We start from the raw sequence: 20480 nt of genomic DNA on the forward strand, positions 1-20480 counted from the left end.
TTAGGGAAAGTTTTTGGGGGGAGAAAGAAAAAACACATCATGTTTATTCATGTATTTATGTACGTCTGTATTTGTTGGTTAAGTGATCAGATTCTAAAAAAATTCAGGAGAATCCATATAACAATTTGGTTTTCTTGTTTCTCTTCAGAAAGATGAAAATCTGCTTTTTGGGATCTGTATTTCCATATAGCACCAATTATTGGACCCAGTAGTAGTTTCTCTCTTTAGGTGGCATATAAGCTTCCCAATCTGCCATAGTTTCCCTACTGTTGGCTGTTTTATATCCCCCCTCTCACTTTACTCATTTTTATCTGCCTTGCCGTTATAGACATTTGTGTTTGCAAACTTTTATCTTTTTTACTTAGTTCATGAGATGTACTGTATTCCCTTACTTTTCCACATCTAATCTCTGGAGGAATTGAGACACATTTCCACATTCCTAATTATTGTGGCACCATATCACACTTAAAATAGTGAATCAAGGGGTGCCTGGGTGGCTCAGTAGGTTAAGCCGCTGCCTTCAGCTCAGGTCATGATCTCAGGGTCCTGGGATCGAGTCCCGCATTGGGCTCTCTGCTCGTAGGGAGCCTGCTTCCCTCTCTCTCTCTCTCTGCCTGCCTCTCCATCTGCTTGTGATTTCTCTCTGTCAAATAAATAAATAAAATATTTTAATTTAAAAAAAATTAAAAAAAATAAAATAGTGAGTCAAGTGGGAGATAAGTCATTTCTGTTCTCCTTTGATTTAGGAAAAATTCTTTACTCTCTTCCTCTGACATCTACTTCTAGAATTAAGGAAATCCATTGTCTGTTAATGGTAATAATTATTCCAAATCTTAATGATAGCATTCCTGACTTAATCATTGTCTTTTTAACCATTTGTGTAGGAAATCTAGTGGGGAAAAAAAAAAGCCTCCTTGTGGTTTGCCCTAATATTGCAGTACATGGAATATTATAGCTCTTTCTTTAATTATATTGCTCATCCCACAACATAATTATTTTAAAAATGGTAATGTTAGGAAAAATTTTTGATTACTTGGAAAGGAACAGAAGAGATTACAAAGTATTGCAGATCTTCTGGAAATTATCTGATTACATAAAGTTGTCTATCTTTGATCACTTTCTACTGAGGAGGTTATTTTACATTTTAATACAGTAGAAATTCACTTACACAAAACTGATAGTAATACAGATAATTCTGTAAATGGCAATGCAAATAAATTTAATTTGTCTTGCAGATATAAAATTTATTTCTTCCTGTAGAAAAGATCACCACAAATATTAAATTTTATTGCTCCATAGCTTATTAACCAGTTTCTTTCTTTCTCTAAAATAAATAAATCTTTATTTTTTTCAAAGATTTTATTTATTTGTTTGACAGACGGAGATCACAAGTAGGCAGAGAAGCAAGCAGAGAGACAGGAGGAAGCAGGCTCCCAGCCAAGCAGAGAGCCCAATTCGGGGCTCAATCCCAGGGCCTTGGGCTCATGACCCAGGCCAAAGGCAGAGGCTTTAACCCACTGAACCAGCCAGGTGCCCCTAAAATAAATAAATCTTTAAAAAAATCTTTCACATGTGTTGATTTTATATTTAAATGGAGTAAAAAGTGTCTGTTTCTTTTTCAATATTATACCTTAGCAGTTAAATACCTGACATTTTTATTATATTTCAATAGTTCCAAATAAAAAAGACACACAGATTACTAAATATGTAAACTTTAAATTACACAAAAATTAGTGGTAATAATTTTGAGGTAAAAAGGTTATTTTGCTGTAAAGTGTGTAAACCTGGCGATTCACGGACCTGTACCCCGGGGGATAAAAATATATTATAAAAAACAGAAAATTAAAAATTTATTTAAAAAAAAAGAAAAACACAGGTGTATGTATCAAAAAGTTCAGGTTAGAAGGTTATTATGGAATTTGATGTACTGGACATCTCACTGTGATGGTAAATAGGTTAAAAAATTATCTGTATAAAAAAAAATGAACCAGAATAGTGGGAACGAGTTAAAAATAAAAGTTGTCCTATGAAGTTAAAAAAAAAAAAAAAGAAAGTTATTTTGACTATAATTACTATAGTTTTTGCATGCAATCTGTAAAATTATCTGTGGTAAAGGAATCTCCCAGAAGGTTTATCTGCCCTCACACCCTTCCTTTCACCCTTTTCTGTGTTTTTTAATCCACAAAGAGGAAAAAGATTTTAGATGGTAAAACTAGTTCAGAAAAAAAAAAAGTAGTTGAAAGTAATGAAGATAGATTCAAGAGCGCTGGTTCAGCGGTGTCTTTCTGTACTTGGTCTCCTTACAAGTCTAGAATCTTGAAAGTAGGTGTGCTCCAAAGCGAAGCCAATCCTTTTCAACCAAAGGGACTCAGGGACTTCTGTGGTTATTAGGGAAGGATGTTAATTTACTACAACTCAAACACACTAAAGTACTCTTTAACTGGCCTGGGGTTTTCACCTCTACAGTTTTCTTTCTTTAAAATTTAGGAACAGGGGCGCCTGGGTGGCTCAGTGGGTTAAACTGCTGCCTTCGGCTCGGGTCATGGTCTCGGGGTCCTCGGATCGAGTCCCGCAACGGGCTCTCTGCTCAGCAAGGAGCCTGCTTCCTCCTCTCTCTCTCTCTGTCTCTCTGCCTACTTGTGATTTCTCTCTGTCAAATAAATAAATAAATAAAATCTTAAAAAAAATAAGATAAAATTTAGGAACAGAAGTTTGGTATTTGAGGTCGGAGCTTTAAAACATACTTGTAGTTTGCTTCAAGAACCGTTAGTGTAGGGCAATCACAAGGAAACAAAGATATTGCCATCTAGTGGTATAATTGAAGAAATTCAGTAAAAATTTTTCTCCTAAGGTTTCTATTAACACTTTTTTTAATGTGGCACAAGATAAAAAAGCATTCATTTTTAGAAAGCAATTATTAATACATTTTTCAAATCAAGGTTTCAGGGTTGGCAACTCTTTTTGTTCTTTTCAGGTTATATTCCCTATTTATTAATCTCAGTAGGATATGAATTAGGACAGGCAAAGATGTTGCCATAATTGGAGAAAATATATATAAAAGAATATGTTTCACTGAAGAAATTGTTAAACAGCCTAAATCAAATCATAAAAGCAAGCGGTCAAATTAATATTTCATATCAAATTTTTTAAAAGTACAATATAAAATAAATGGGTATATATTGCACATGGTCTAAAGCTAGGGTCTTATACCAAAACCTTTGCTTTTATTAAATAGTTCCTTTACAGCAAAACTAGGTTGGAAAAGCTATTCTATTAAATTAAATATTATTTTATCATTGACTTTGATTATAAAATAAGAAAGGTATTTATATAAAACTCTCCAATCCAAAAAACTTTGATATCTAAATTTATAAAAATTATACTTATAAATCCATCAGAATTTTACTTACAGTACAGATAAACAGAAAACCCAGATTTTATCATCTGTTTTCTGTATTGGTATATTTTTGTAGTCTGTAAAATGGGATTGCTCTTCTGTATTTTAGAACTATTTCATTTCTAGTAATAGCATGAGAGACTGTAGTTCAGAAAGATATTTTGAGTCCATCTGGCTGTGATAGGGATTCTCCCAGGTTCCCTTTGGATTTTCAGATCATCATGTACCCAAGTATCATCAAAAACAACATTAAAAAAGATTCTGAGTATTCTGACTCCACTTTTAAAGCATTTTTACATTCTGGGGACCATAATGGCTCATTCTGGATTTAGCAGAGTAGAGCTCCTTTCTCATTATTGATCAAGAGAGTGACATGACAAAATCCATCCCAGCCTGGGACAAATAAGATAAAAGATGTCTTTTCCTGGCACCATCTAGGGTAGATAGAAGAGTCCAGAGGGGAGACAATAAACTAGACAGAGGGACAGATTGATTCAGCTTATGATCCTTGTATAAAATGATAAATCTTTTATTCTGAAAATGGTTCCATGGCCATGATCACCATGCCACCCCTGGGCAGTGTGTGAGAGGTAAGGAGAAGGAAGATGTATTACTATGCATATTCATTCTCATCCTAAAGCACCCTCATTCAGGTTACGACAGATCCTGCTGTGGTTGTATGGAAAATAACAATAGATTCAAAGTTTTGAGTAAGATTTGATTTTGTCACCTAATAAGAAGACTGTGCACAGGAAGAGTGTGATGTGGGCACACAAGAGCCAAACTGTATGATCACACTCCGAATTCCTTGGCTATCTTTGATAAGTATGCAATCTATCTTTATATCTACTGAGAGGGAAAGATGAAAAGAAGACACTGGATTTCCTTTTAGGTACATTAAGTTACTAGACAAGCCAATGAAGTCAAAATACAGCAATGCTAAACTTCAAGAGCTATTTGTAAAGTGTGCTGGTAAATTCTTTCAAAATAGACCACAGTCTTTCTTTAGAGGAAATAAAACATAAGTGTCTACCAATTTGTAGAAATGTCAACCTTTTTTTCTAAAGAATATGTAGATTTCTTTCTTTTTTTTTTCTTTTTTTTTTTTTTAAAGATTTTTATTTATTTATTTGACAGAGAGAGATCACAAGTAGACAGAGAAGCAGGCAGAGAGAGAGAGAGGAAGGGAAGCAGGCTCCCCGCCGAGCAGAGAGCCCAATGCAGGACTCAACCCCAGGACCCCGAGATCATGACCCGAGCCGAAGGCAGAGGCTTAATCCACTGAGCCACCCAGGCGCCCCTAGATTTATTTCTTATAGGGGATCATTTTTTCTCCAAGATCTTATTAAAAATAGACACCTTTGCCTTTCTTCTCTCACATACTGAATTAGAATCTATGCAGTTGGGCTTCAGTCATCTCTATTTTTAACAAGATCTCCAGGTCTTTCTGGTATATTTAAGTTTGAGAACCATTATTCTAGACTTCATTAACAAAATCAGTAAGACTAAATACTTTTCATGGAAAAAGCTTAAAGGCCATAAAGGGTGAAAAAAAGAGACCAACAAGTCAGATTTAATAGTCACTTGGCTGGAGGACTGGCAGATCACCAAGATTTCCAATTTCCAATACCACTGCACAGGGAACAATTTTTCAATGAGTCTTATTACCCAAGGTGGCAACCTGATAAAGTCTCTGTGAAGGAGTAGACAAAACATAAACATGTGTATTAATTAATTCAAGAGTTACTTATTAAGGGATGCCTGGATGGCTAAGTTGGTTAAGTGTCTGGTTCAGCTCAGGTCTTGTGTTAGGCTCCTTGCTCAGCAGGGGAGCCTGCTTCTCCCACTGCCTGCCCCTCTCTCTGACAGATAATAAATAAAATCTTAAGAAAAAAAAAAAAAAAAAGAGTTACATGGGACGCCTGGGTGGCTCAGTTGGTTAAGCAGCTGCCTTCGGCTCAGGTCATGATCCCAGCGTCCTGGGATCGAGTCCCACATTGGGTTCCTTGCTCAGCAGGGAGCCTGCTTCTCCTTCTGCCTCTGCCTGCCATTCTGTCTGCCTGTGCTTGCTCTCTCCCCCTCTCTCTCTCTGATAAATAAATAAATAAATAAAATCTTGGAAAAAAAAAAAAGAGTTACTTATTGAATACCACCTGCATGTTAGGTACTATGTTGGGCACTAGAATTACAGAGAAAAAAATTTTTCCCCTTAGGAAGCTCTTAATATAGTAAAATGATTCTTAGAGTTCAGTGGGAACATAAATTATCTTGAGTACTTGATAAGAATGCAAATGGTCAGGATCTGATTATGAAGAATACTAGTCTATTCTGTAAGACAGAAAGTAAATTGACATTTATAATGCAAGTGGTAAGTTTTTTGTTTTCTGTTTTTTTGTGTGTTTTGTTTTGTTTTGTTTTGTTTTTTTTAGAGAGAGAGAGAGAGAGAGAGAGAACGTATGTGTGCCTTGGTGGGGGAGGGGCACAGGGAGAGAGAGAATCTTAAACAAGTTCCACACCTAGCTCAGACTCTGACACGGGGCTCAATGCAGAGATCCATCTCATGATCCTGAGATAATGACTGAGCAGAAATCAAGAGTTGGATGTGTAACCAACTGAGCCACCCAGGCACCCTGCAAGTAGTAAGTTTTGTTTTGTTTTTAAGATTTTATTATTTATTTGAGAAAGAGCGAGAGAGAGTGTGAGCGAGGTTTGAAGCAGAGGTGGGGGTAGATAATCTCCAGCAGACTCTATGCTGAGTGCAGAGCCTGAGGTGGGGCTCAATCCCACCACCCGAGATCATGAACTGAGTTGATACCAAGGACTGGATGCTTAAGTGACTGAGCCACCCAGGCCACCCACAAGTGATAAATTTTAAGAGATATACAGATATGTTATTTGATCACTGATGCAAACCAATAGTGAAAGGTAAGTATCCTTGAATTCCTGAATGAAAACTAGTAGTTTTCCAGATAATGAAAGGTAGGGAAGAGCACAGAAAATGGCACTGAACAGTGAGAAAGTGTGGTATATATGAGGCACCAAAGAAGGTTTCTTACATCTGGAATTTAGAAGTTGGGAGTGAGGCACAAGGGTTATGGAATGGAGAAGTAAACATGGCTGGCTAGATCATGAAGACTCTTTAACTTTACCCAGAAATAAATGGTGAGTCATGGAAGTATTTGAAGTAGTGCATTAAGGGATGATTACATCAGAGCTGGGTTTTAGAAAAAGCATTCTGAGAGTACATAATGAATGGGTTGAGTGGGAGTCGGGGTGAAACAAGAAATTAAGACTGGCAAGAAGGCCAGATAGGAGACTGCCAAGATAATTCAAGCAAGAAATGTGAAATGCCTGCTTTCAGGTAGTGTTGCTGGGTTGGAGAAGAGAGAAGGAAAAGATTGTTAAAGTAATTAAATTGATGAGAAAGGGAGAAAAGGTGGGGAAGGGAGGAAGAAGTAATGTGAAAGATGACTCCAGGTTTTTGGTTTGATTCTACTCATCTCATCTCATCTCCTTGGTGATACTGTTTCCTCTTGTTAATTGGGAAGACTTTTCTTTTGCTCCTATAACAAACACATTATCTCACTATAGAAGATGCTGCTAATGCTAAGCCCATACTCCCTCAGTGCCCTCCAGAAATCACCTAGAACCAGAGGTAGTCTGTCAAGTTCTTTTACACAACATTGAGACTATTATTTTCAGATTCCAATCCTTATTACTGTAAAGGCTGAGCCTGAGACTTGCCTGCCAGAACATGTTTCTTCTCCCTTACTAAGCATGGTAGTCGTGTATAATTTAGAAGTTGGGCAGATCACCCTTGAATGAGGGCAAATGTAATGACATAAGGGAAGAAAGTAGTATGATAGATAAACTCCTCTTTTTTTTTTTTTTTAAGATTTTATTGTGTGGGTACCTGGATGGCTCAGTCTGTTGAGCACCCAACATTCAGTTCAGGTCAAGATCTCAGGGTTTTGGGACTGAGCCCCAAGTCAGACTCTGTGCTTAGCAGGGAGTCTGCTTGAAATTCTCTCCCTCTGCCCCTCCCCCTGCTAGCTCTTTTTCTTTCTCTCAAACAAATACATCTTTAAAAAAAAAAATAGATTTGGGGCACCTGGGTGGCTCAGTCTGTTAAGTGTCTGACTCAGCTTAGGTCATGATCTCAGGGTGGTGGGACCAAGCTCTCAGTGAGGAGTCTCCCCTCTCCCTCTACAACATCCCCCGCCCCAGTTGCACTGTTTCTCTCTCTAAAATAAATAAATGAAGCTTAAAAATACTTTAGTTTTAAGTAATAATCTCTACACTCAGTGTGAGTCTCAACCTTACAACCTGAGACCAAGAGTCATCAGCTCCACCCACTGAGCCAGCTGGGTGCCCCTAGATCTTTACCCTCTGCTCTACTTGTCAGGTTCCCTGAGCACTTTCATGGGTTTAATTTCTGGTTGAGAATTTGAAGTGTGAGTGACGAAAGGAAAAGGGCGACTGCCATTTGAGGTCATTAAAAATACTATATCCAGAACTCAGCGGCAGCTCTTACTTTTCTCTCCTTTCCTATAATGTTAATAACCCATACTAAAGGGAAACATCAAGGAAGAGCATTAGAAATCAGAAGATCTAGACTCAATTCCTTCACTAATTAGCTATGTGCCTTTTAGCAAATCACCCAACTTCTCAAAACCTTGCTTGTTGTCAATGAGAAGAAGGGTTTCAAGTAACTTGACCTGTAAGTTCCTTTCTAGTTTTACCATTTCTGTGATTCTATCTAATCCTGAGTTAGAGTTTCTTAGATGAAGGAGCTTCATATACTAGTCTGCTTTCCCACTCCTTGCACATATTTTGTACTTTCCTCAGTTCATGCCTTTTTCCTTTTTTGTTTTTCCCATTGGAATGATTTTTCTTCTCTTACAAAATTTTGACCCAACTTCTAAAAGATCCTTTGTCTTAATGACTGAAGAAATAATTGTGCCTCTGAATTCCTGAGCATTTATTATCACACCACTCATTCATATGGCACTTAGCACTTACAGCACAAGAAAACTCTGCATGAGACATTACAATAGGCACAGAATATAGAATTAATTGCCAGAGAAGTGGTTTGGACCGTAGTTCTCAACATGTGGTGGACAAATCACATGGAGTTCTATGACTCTATGCCTTTCTCTCTCACTGATCAGACCCACACTAGTGTGTCATAACACTCCAGGTTGATATAATTAGTATATAAATGAACTCAAATACTTATATAGGCCATAATTCACAAAATGAAACAGAGCATTTGCAATAAAATACTGAGTGAAGAGGACTCTGGCAAAAATGAGAGCTCAAGTCCCACAGAAAGAGGGCAGCAATGACTTTGTTGTGAAGGGAGTGCAGCATCTGTGATGCTAAATGTTGGCTTCTTTAAGGAAGCCAGAAATCAAAAGTTTTTGTTTATCATTCACGGTTTTCAAATGTTAGTAACAAAATGAAACATTTAAGTATACCTCCTGTAGGTCTTATTTAGCTGGTAGGAGGTCTCTGGTCTCTGGTCATCTCTTTTTCAGGCCACTGTAGGCTGGCTTTTTCAGTGACATTACTCTCCCAAAAGGTTCCTGTTACCAGTTTTGTGACCCAAAACATGGAACTTAACTTGTTCCAGAGCCAGTTTTTTGCCTATAATACTCACCTCACAGAATGTATGAATAGCAAATGAGAAAACACCTATAAGAGATAGCACACAGATATAGGCACAAAGCCAGCCCTCCATGCTTGTTTGTTCCTGCTCTGCTTGAACCACACTGCAATTCAGCTTCCTCCATTGACATGGTATAACTTTATTTAAACATCTGTGTGCCATCTGCCCTCTACCAACACCCACTCTTCTCTCCTCACTTTCTGAGTTCTAACTCTTTGAATAGAGTACCCTCTCAAGTTGTGTGTTAAGTTCCTTGAGGGTAAGAACTATCCTAGTTTTCCCCCGACATTTAAAAAAAATATTGATATTCTAGAAAATTTCATTCATATACAAATAAAGAATACTGGGTACTCATTCATCCTCAATAATTTTCAACATACACCCAATTTTGTTTCATCCACACCCTCACCAAATCTCTGCCCTCATACCACTGCACAACCAGTGGATTATTTTAATCTATCGACATGACATCATCTTCTTTGTAAATAATTCAATGTTTATACAGTTTTGTAAGTAGTGCGTAGGAAACAGAATGGTCTTGTGGAAAGATTCTTTTTTTTTTTTTAAGATTATTTATTTATTTATTTGAGAGAGAGACAGTGAGAGAGAGCATGAGCGAGGAGAAGGTCAGAGAGAGAAGCAGACTCCCCGTGGAGCTGGGAGCCTGATGTGGGACTCGATCCTGGTCCTGGGATCATGACCTCAGCCGAAGGCAGTCGCCCAACCAACTGAGCCACCCAGGCGTCCCTTGTGGAAAGATTCTTAAGGATGATGGGGGAAGGGAAGGATAAGCAGGATAGGACCAACAAGAAATATATATTCCTAAAAGATAGGAATTCTTTTCAAGTAGAAAACCTGTGTGAGCCAACATTAAACAGCTGAACAAAATACATCTATGGGCAAAATCTGGTCATAAGGCCATAAATTTGCAAACTTTGCTATAAATAATAACTGTGGAGAAGGGTAAGCAGTTAGGGTTGAACTCAAAATAGAGTCAAGTTAAAGGAAGAAATCTTCTCCAATTACCAGGTAAACTTGTGAGTTTAAGGAGTTTTCTACTTTAAAGTTCTCATAATTAGAAGAAAAACTCAAAGTGCATTTTGCATAAATCTTGATTGGCAATAGAAATGCTATCTGACTATTTAAATTAATCCAATCTGGCTCTTGACATCAACAACTTATTAAATGTGCTCTTGTTGAAGTTACTAATTTTGCTAAGTCCAACTCAGTTGACCCCTTCCTCCTATCTGGTTTCCAACACAGCATTTTCTCCTGGTTTCCCTTCTACCACATTGGCAATACCATTTCACATGCCCAGGATTTGGTCTGGAACTTATTTTTGTTTACACGCACACACTGTTTCTAGCTGATTGTATCTGGTTAAATGGCTTTGACTGCCATCTAAATACTGATGACTTTTTTTTTTTTTTAAAGATTTTATTTATTTGACAGACAGAGATCATAAGTAGGCGGAGAGGCAGTCAGAGAGAGAGGAGGAAGCAGGCCCCCTGCTGAGCAGAGAGCCTGACTTGGAGATCTATCCCAGGACTCTGGGATCATGACCCAAGCCGAAGGCAGAGGCTTTAACCCTCTGAGCCATCCAGGTACCCCAAAACTGATGCCTCTTAAATTTATTCCTAGACTTTACTCTTCTTTGAGGCTCTATATACCCATACACATATTTATATATACATACATTTTAGAATAAATTTTACCAATATAAAGAATATATTGCACAGACTTATAAATAATAATGTAGACAATATTCCTTATTGTAAATTCCACATAGCATATTAGTTCTTGTAGATTCTTTCATTGATTTTTGTCAAACTCTTGAATCTGTATTGAACCTACAGTTTCAGCTGATGAGTAGGCATACTTCCATTATGTATGTCGGCTAATTCTTTTCACTATGACAATAAGTAAGATGATAGCCCCAAGTTTCCACTGATTATAGAATTCTCTCTGTTCCTGGATTATGTCAAGCTCATTCCTATTTCAGGTCTTCTGCATTTACTCTTCCTCTTCTCTCCTTCAGTTCTTCACAAGACCGGCTTCTGATTCTAGCTCATGTCAGGTTTCTCCTGACCACCCTAACCAAGTAGCTTTACTTACTTCAGCTATCCTCTATTCCTTTCTTCTCCTTTATTTTCGTCATAGGGATTTTGCAGTTATCAGTTCTGAAAGAGCAACGTATGTGTCTCTGTATGTATTTATTTCTTTGAATGGATGATTCCCGCTTATGACAAAAAAATTCCAACAGTGCAAAAATATATCCAGGGGATTTCCACTTTCAGGAAGATGGAGTAGATGGATATACTTTTCCAATTTATAGCTAAGGACATCAGGCTCCAATAAACAACATGGTGATGAGTTCTCTGGGTTTTCTTTTTGCTGAACATATACCAGAATGAGTGCTGGAGAAGCCAGCAGGCCTGCAATTACCAATGGGCACCTATAGAAAAAGTCCCAACAAAAGCTGCTTCCTTGAGCCAAAGCACCAGGAAAAGGGAAGCCTAGTAGGACAGAAAACTTTTAGAAAATAACCTATTTACCTTAGAAGAAACTATGACCCCACCCCCACCCATATCGTCAAAGACCAAGTGGATAACCTAGACTTCATGTAATTATAGCTTTATCTTCCAATAGGCTGCCCTCCCCATAAGCAAAATTTGTTAAGATTCCCAATCATATAGTTGCCCCCACTTCCTTGGAACCCTCAAAATCATACAACCAAAGCAAAGTCCTTTCTCACACTCTCTAAGAGAGTTCCCTCATGATGTATGAAGGAGGGAAAAAAACAACCCAAAATAAAAGAACTCAACTTGTTCAACTACAGGTATTTCTGGTAGCTTTTGGCTGAAGAGGATCAACATTGTGAAGTGGCTATAATCTCTCATTATTATTATTATTTTAATAATAGTATGTTAGCTATACCGGTCTGAACTTTTTTTTATCATACTTAATGAAATATTCCAAAAATATAACATATTAGTATCTATAGATCTGTCTTATTCTTTTTAACAGGTTTATAATAATTCCATGCTATGGATGTAAATCAGTATATTTTACCTGTCTTCTGTTCATGGACAGTTAATATTTTCCCAAACTTTTTCTTTTCTTTCTTTCTTTTTTTTAAAGAGATCTTTTTATTACTTTTATGTACAGAAAATTCAACAGCACACACTTAGCCCAGTTTGGTGGCCTGTTCTTTAGCCTTTTCCTCCTTCAACTTGGAAATGCAAACCATGGACTCAGGATGTTGCTTCCCTCGTGACAATGAATCTCATCATATCTGTCACTGGAATTGGTTCTGAAAACTTCGGCCACCGTAGCCAGAGCTCTTTTGTCTGTTGGGTTAAACTGTCTGAATGTGATAGTGGTGCAGGCCTAGTTGTGGACCAGATGCCCCAGGCTGGCCTTCCTGTTGATAATGGCATAGGGAATCCCTGTCTCACAATACAGGGCAGGAAGGAAGACAACTAATTCAATGGGATCCACATCATGTTCAATTACTACCCGCTGAGCTCTATTGTTTGCCACTAAGGTGGTGACAGCATTAACCCCTAGAACACACAATCAATTTGCATGAACACTCAGTTCACAAAAGCAGCTCTACTGTGGGCCAGCTATGATTCAGGGTTAAAAAGCTCAAATTTTACTCTTCACAGATTCCATGTGAACCAATCTTTTTCTTTCATAAGCTGTAATGAATAGCTTTGCACATACGTTATGTACAAATATATCTACAGAATAATTTCTAGGAAGTATATTCAATTAGCAATAATCGCGCCTCGGATAAACCTCATTGGCTACGATACTGCCACTGCGCAAAGCTCTAGGAAGTATATTCAAAGTGGTTCAAAGCGTATTTTAAATTTTGATATGTTTGATCTCCAAGCCTTGCCCTAAATGACCTAACTAGAAAGAACATTTAAGGAAGACTTCCTGCTAATTCTCCATAGTAAGTTTGTAATTCCAAACTCTGATCTTTGCAAATCCAGCAAGACTGGTATCTCACTACAGTTCATTTTAACATTTTCCTTATTTTTTAAAGAAGCTGAACAAGTCATATATTTACAAACTATGTGTACATCTTTTTATGTGAGCTGTCTTCTCATATACAGTTGATGCTCGAACAACATGGGAGTTAGGGGCACTGCCATCCCTCCCACTGCTATGCAGTTGAAAGTCAACATAGAGCTTTTGAATCCTGCAAAACTTAACTAGTAATAGTTAAGTTGGCCTTCTGTTAACAAGAGCCTTACTAACATAAACAGTCTATTAACACATATTTTATATGTTATATGTATTATATATTCGATTCTTACAATAAAGTAAGCTAGAGAAAAGAAAATGTTATTAAAAAGCCTTTAGTAAGAGAAAGTACATTTATGTTATTTATTTTTTAAAAACCCACATATAAGTGGGCCCCCACAGTTCAAACCTGGGTTATTCAAGGGTTAACTGTATTTTTACATTGTTGTAATAGACAAATATATTATGCACTATATGTTATTATAACATATAATACATTAATATTACAATATATAACATAATATACAACCTAAGTAATCTTTAACTTTCTTATTGTACATAGTATTTTATAGTCTATCAAATTTTCACTTGCAGTTTATTATGTAATTTAGGAATAAGCATATATTTCCTCACCCTATCCTATGAAAACTACTGTCTTGATTTTAGTTTCTTATATCTACATTCACAAAATCTACCTTTACTTTAATGATCAGCTATTGACTGGCTTAAGCCCTAAATATAAATTTTTCAGTGTTTCCTTTCTCTTCTAGTCAGCAGTTCCCACATTTTGCTCTTTAGTCAAAATACTTTTTCTCTTTTTGTTTAATAGCCTAATTTATTCTCCCTCCTTCCTGGTCTCCATCCTCCCCTCCTCTCTCTCTCTCTTTTTTTCCCCCTCTCTTTCTTTTCATATCTAAGCTGTTGCCACAGTAATCACGTTATATAATTAGATGCCCCAATTTTGGAAGAAATGAGAATTTTTTCAGGAACATTATGATTTATTTAACTAAAAGAACCATTATTTCCCTCTTGCTCTTGATGGTGTCTGCCTATAGTATGTAGATGGTAGCTAAAAATAACCCTGTTAATTTCTACCTCTACATCGCATTCAGGAGGATGTTTAGTGCCTCATTACTAATGAAAATTCATCAAAAAAGTACAAAATCCTTTGTTTTTTACTGTTGTGATAAGAACACCATTTGGATTCAAAGACGTCCTATAAATCTATAAATGTGAATATCTAAATACAACTTGTTTGGTTTTAAGAAATGTAAAGTCAGATAAAAGAGGTTATGAAATTTCATGTTTAACCAAAGTTCACAAAAGGGGTTAACAGACCACAGCTGGTTACTAAATATTTTGATTTGGGGAATAGATCTGAGATTAATAAATCATTTTCAGTTTTATCTTAAGCTTCATAGGAAAAATTTCAATCCATCAAAATAATTCAAAAGCTAGATGGTTTAGTTTTTAAGTGGAAAGCAGCTTCTTAATAAGGACTTGTAGATTCTACTTCACTTTCATTATATTTTTCAGCATATTTTTATCTTGAATATTGTGCTTTCCAGTCAACAGTATTGCAGTCTACCTGTATTCACTGCTGAAAGCAAGAAGTGTGCATAATCTTAGACATAAACGTGGTCACTATAAGGTCCTTAGCTCTGGGCACAAGAAGCCTTGAGAGCCCCATGCTTTGGAGCCCATTCTGGCCCTTCTGTGCTGTACTCCACATGTGGTGAAGAGTCCCAGGTACCTCAGGAGATACAGCCACCTGAAGGGTAGCAAAATATTCTACCTCAAAATATGCCTCTTTGACATAAATAAAAAGTACATACATAAAAAGTATTTTGAGCTGAAAGCAAGGCCAATGCCATTGGAGAGCACAGCCCAAGTATAATGGTGGCCAAATGGCTGCTATTTGTCAAAGGTGAGAATGGACTTTGGATTTTCAGGCTGGAGTATCCACCCATATACACTGGAGGCCCCTCCCAGTGTAGGACAGAACTGCAAGAAGAAAGAAAAGGCTGACTTGGTCTGGCTCTTCCCACATTACCAGGAATCAGTATGGAAAACCAAAGAATCAGCCTCCCTCTTCTTTTTTTTTTTTCAAGATTTTATTTATTTATTTGACAGACAGAGATCACAAGTAGACAGAGAGGCAGGCAGAGAGAGAGAGAGAGAGAGAGAGGAAGCAGGCTCCCTGCTGACAGAGAACCTGACACCAGGCTCGATCCCAGGACCCTGAAATCATGACCTAAGCCAAAGGCAGAGGCTTAACCCACTGAGCCACGCAGATACCATAGACTCAGACTTCTAATTTCAAACCTAGCCTCAGGTCATTATGAAGTTGTATTTGTCAAAGTAGGAGGACAAAACATATTTTATTTAATAGCTCATTAGCTTGATGTATAACTTTAAAATATTTATACATAAGGTATATGAGGCCTCATTTGCACTAGCCCCCACAGATGTTAAAGAAGTGCCTAGGTTCCCTACTCTCCATGGGGTCTTTTATTCTGACTCCAGATTATTCTATTTTTCAAGCTATTTGTGAAGGGTAATTTTCAGCAACTCTAGTCCTTTTCAAAGGGGAACTAGTATTCATCAATTATCTTATGTGAATACTTTATATACATTAGCTTATTTAATCTTCCTAGCCACTCTGTGAGATAAATGGAATCCGTATCACAGGGATGAGAAAACTCAAGAAGTAAAGTAAGTTGCCCAGATTTCAAAGCTAAATGAAATAGTTAATTGGCTTCATCAAGCCCTCTATTCTACCTCCTGTGGTCCTTTCCCCTCAGCTCCTAACTTTAGTGGACATCCTTACTTTATATTTTCCTAAAGAGACAGAGAAAGGGTCTGTGAAAATCCCTAAGTTATCTTCTATTTTACAGTCCTTTAGTTTTTTCACCCTCCTTCTCTTTCTTTGCTTTATCTTCCCTCTCTTTATTTAGACAATTCTCCATTTTTTTACTCCAAGATGTTTAGTCTTACCAACTTTCTCTTCTCCCTCACTCCCATCTTCAATGTGTACCTCTCCACTGGCTTCTTCTCCCCTAACGAAGCATTCCCTATTCTAATTTTTTTTTTTAAGATTTTATTTATTTATTTGAGAGAGAATGAGTAAGAGAGAGAGCACAAGAGAGGAGAAGGTCAGAGGGAGAAGCAGACTCCCCCAAGGAGCTGGGAGCCCGATGTGGGATTCGATCCTGGAAGTCTGGGATCATGACCTGAGCCCAAGGCAGTCGCTCAACCAACTGAGCCACCCAGGTGCCCTGCATTCCCTATTCTAAAAGAATTTTAAAAACAACCTTCTTTTACTTGTTGATATCTTTATTAATTCCTTAATTTTATGTTTCTCTTCACAAATTTCTTCAAAGTGAAGTTAATTCCTACTGCTTTATCATCCCTTAGCCTTTTACAGTCTAGACTATTTTCCTTAACTCTGCAAAAATTGCAATCAAAGGCCTTGTAGAAACTAATATTTTTGACAGATAACCTTAATAAGATGCATAAAGTGCATTAATTTTAAGTACACAGATGATTTTTAGGTGTCCATACACCCTTGACACCACCATGCAGATCAAGATATAGAGGATTTCTAACACTCTCTAAAGTTCTTTTATGTCCTTTTCAATATAAGCTACCACTATCCACCCCTGCTTACCCAGAGGTAACCTCTATTCTGAAAACTATGATCATTGATTAGACCTGCCAGTTGTTGAGCTTTATATAAATGGAATCATGTATAACATACTCATCATGTACTCTTTTGTATCTTACTTATTTCTCTAAAAACAACATTCATGAATATGAATCTTACTGTTATGTTCCCATTAGTTTTGTGTGTTTTTCTTTATCACTGGTAGTATTCCTTTAAATAAGTTTACCTCTAATTGTTCTTTTACATGTTAATGGAAAACTGGTGTTTCCAGTATGGGGTTAGTATGAATAAAGCTGCAACAAACATTCTTGTGAAAATTTTTTTGGGAGAACATACCACTACTCTTGGATATATACCTAGGAGTGAAATTGCTGTGTCGTAAGGTAAGTGAATGCTTTAACATTAGTAGAGACAGACAATCTTACAAAATGGATCTATTATTTTACATTCCTGTCAGCAATCTTTGAGAGTTGGTCCACATTCTTTGTCATAATTTGATATTATTAGTCTTTTAAATTTTTAAAATTTATTTTAACATTACCCATTTTAGTGTGTTTGTGATAACATTCACTGAGATTTTAACTTGTATCTTCCTGATAACTAATGATGTTGAACACCTTTTCATTTGCTTATTGGCCTTTAGATACCCACTTTTGCAAATTGCTTGTTTGAATCTTTTATCCAATGTTCTTATTGAGCTTTCAGTCTTTTTATAATTGATTTGTAATGCTTTATCAGATATATATATATTGTAAATGTTTTCTTCCACTCCATGGCTTGTCTCTTTACTTTTTGAATGGTGTCTTTGATGAGCAGAAAATTTTAATTTTGAGGATGTCAATTTATCAGGTTTTATTTTTATGATTAATGCTTTTTAAGTCCTGCTTAAGAAATTTTATCTGCCTCAAAGTCCTGGAGATATTATACTACATTTTCTTTTAAAAATATTTCAAGTTTTTCTTTCATATAGAAGTCTATTATCCAACTCAAGTTAATTTTTGTGTTGGTGAGAAATGGGAATCATGTCCATTTCTTTTTTGTGTGATTTTTGGTTGTTATAGCACCATTTATTGCAAGGTCTCTTTCCACGACTTGCACCAGTGTTTTTATAATTAATCAACTGATTGTAGGACTAGGTCTACTCTATTGATACATTTTCCTATCCTTTCTCCAATGTCATACTCTCTTAATTATTGTGATTTACGAAGTTTGAAAACCAGAAGCCTTTTCTCAAACCTTATTCCTGCTCATTTTCTGTGCAATTCATGAATTTGCCTACCATTCACATTTTTCATAGGGATAAATAGGCATAAGAATCAGGGAGACTTGTCTTTAAAATATGGCTCCATCGCTACATGATGGTAATGTGGGATCATATAAAAGTTTACAAAAAACTATAGAAAACTTGGAAATAATGCCAAAGGATAGCTATATGTTATTCTGGAATATTGCTTAATAGTTCCACACAAAGAGAATTTAATTCTCTAGGAGGTTTACCTTTGTTTGTTACTTGTTACTGATTAGAGCTAAAACTGTGTAAAATGTTAACCTGTAGATTTTGCCCTCTAGAGATACAAAACCTTTTTGTCTGGTAGAGAATGCAACTCCAAAATCTATAGTTATTTTGACTTGTAGGACATTAACTTGTATGACATTGTAATTTAGCCAACTTATTTCAGCATACCCTTTGTGACTGTCTAGGTATACTGAGTTTTTCTATTTTTTCTGTGAATTAGCTTTCTTATATTGCTGGTCTCCTCATTACAAATTTAAATAGATCTTAGAAGCGCCTGGGTGGCTGAGTCAGTTAAGTCTTGATTTTGGCTCAGGTCATGATCTCAGGATGTTAGATCAAGGCCCATGTTGGGCTATGTGCTGGACACGAAGCCTGCTTAAGATTCTTTCTCTACCTCTCCTTTTGCCCCTTCCCCTACCTGTCTTCCTCCCTGCCAAAAATGGTAGATTTTAAAAACACATTCATTCTATATTTGTATAATAGTCACATATTTAAATTTTAAAAATTATGCTTTGACAATAATGAGGAGTTTAATATTATTCCAAGGACTTATACAAACTAGATGACTGGTGATGCCATTACCCAGAATGGAGAATACATAAGTATTTTATTTTATTTATTTTTTTAAAAGATTTTATTTATTTATTTGACAGACAGAGATCACAAGTAGACAGAGAGGCAGGCAGAGAGAGAGGAGGAAGTAGGCTCCCTGCTGAGCAGAGAGACCGATGCGGGACTCGATCCCAGGACCCTGAGATCATGACCTTAGCCAAAGGCAGAGGCTTTAACCCACTGAGCCACTCAGGTGCCCCTACTTAAGTATTTTAGATGAAGATAATTATTTTTGTTTTGGTATATTCTTTTCTATTATGATGGAAATGCATGACACGAGTGGAAATCTAGGTTTAAAGACTGCGAATAGGGGATTAGCAGAAAAAATTTTGAGCAATTTTGGAGTCATCACTATGTAGGAGGTAAGAGTGCTATCCTATGGATGCCTGGGTGGCTCAGTGGGTTAAGCCGCTGCCTTCGGCGCAGGTCATGATCTCAGGGTCCTGGGATCGAGTCCCGCATCGGGCTCTTTGCTCAGCAGGGAGCCTGCTTCCTTCTCTCTCTCTCTCTCTCTCTGCCTGCCTCTCTGCCTACTTGTGATCTCTCTCTGTCAAATAAATAAATAAAAATCTTAAAAAAAAAAAAGAGTGCTATAGCATGAAACTATTAAGAACATCATTCTCAAAACAAACAAACTACTGGGCAGTGGATAAAGAAAAGCAGTCAAAGGAAATTATAAAGAAGTAGTAAAAAGCAACCATGACAGCAATTTTAAGGAGTGGTCGACATGCAGATGCAACCCAAGGAGCAACAGGAAGAGAACTGAAGAGAAGCAATTGAACTGAGCAATTAAGAAGTCTTTGGTGACCTAGTGAAAGCACTTTCAGTACAGAGGTGAATGTAAGTCATATTTGCTGTGGGTTGAGAGAAAATGAGATATGAGGAAATGGATGCTATGAATATAGATTAATGTTTCAGGAAGTTTGGCTCTAAAGCCTAAATCAGATCACAATAGTTCACTGGTTAAAACCTGCTGATGGTTTCCATTACACTTGAAATAAAATGTATCCCTCATCATGAACTACTCTACTCTATATAATTAGGACTCTACTTATCAGTCCAACTTCTTGGACCATTCCACCATTCTTATTATACTTCAAACTTAATGAATTCTTTCCTTTCCTTGATTGTGCCAACCTTGTTCCTAACTCAGGACCTTTGCCATTTCCTCTTTTGGGTATACTCTCCCTTCAGACTTTAGCAAGGCTTGTACAACAAAAGGAAGATATATTGGTCAGATCTCCCTCTGTGATGAGTATAGTTAACACATTTTGGCTGCCATATTTTCAAATCTACTCACACTGAGGCTACATTTACCCTGGGCTGAATCTAGCTGACAGCTGAGTACAGAACGGGTGCTAGAGCTTGGCTGTTCCTGCCTAACACAAGACTCCTCACAACAGGGCCTTTATCCTTCACAGATGTTTCCTAGTCTCTTTCATGACTCATCCTATCTTGTCATCCTCAATTCAGAAGACCTAAATGGATACAGTGGCAGTCATTTAATATCACAGCTCAAAAGTCACCGTATCATATACCTTCTCAATGCTATAGTACTCAACCCATGGTTAGCTGCTGT

General features: G+C 36.9%; 1 non-coding gene and 1 pseudogene across 1 annotated transcript; both read right to left on the reverse strand.

Annotated features, from left to right (window-relative positions):
• Positions 1-12698: 12698 nt before the first annotated feature.
• Positions 12699-12769, reverse strand: LOC122898277. The gene has a single exon (XR_006382948.1). It is a non-coding gene; the product is annotated as a small nucleolar RNA SNORD36 (small nucleolar RNA).
• A 20-nt stretch (positions 12770-12789) lies between these two features.
• LOC122897170 lies at positions 12790-12906 on the reverse strand (annotated as a pseudogene).
• Positions 12907-20480: the final 7574 nt, after the last annotated feature.

The sequence above is a fragment of the Neovison vison genome, chromosome 1, assembly GCF_020171115.1.
Source record: "Neovison vison isolate M4711 chromosome 1, ASM_NN_V1, whole genome shotgun sequence".
Lineage (NCBI taxonomy): Eukaryota > Metazoa > Chordata > Mammalia > Carnivora > Mustelidae > Neogale > Neogale vison.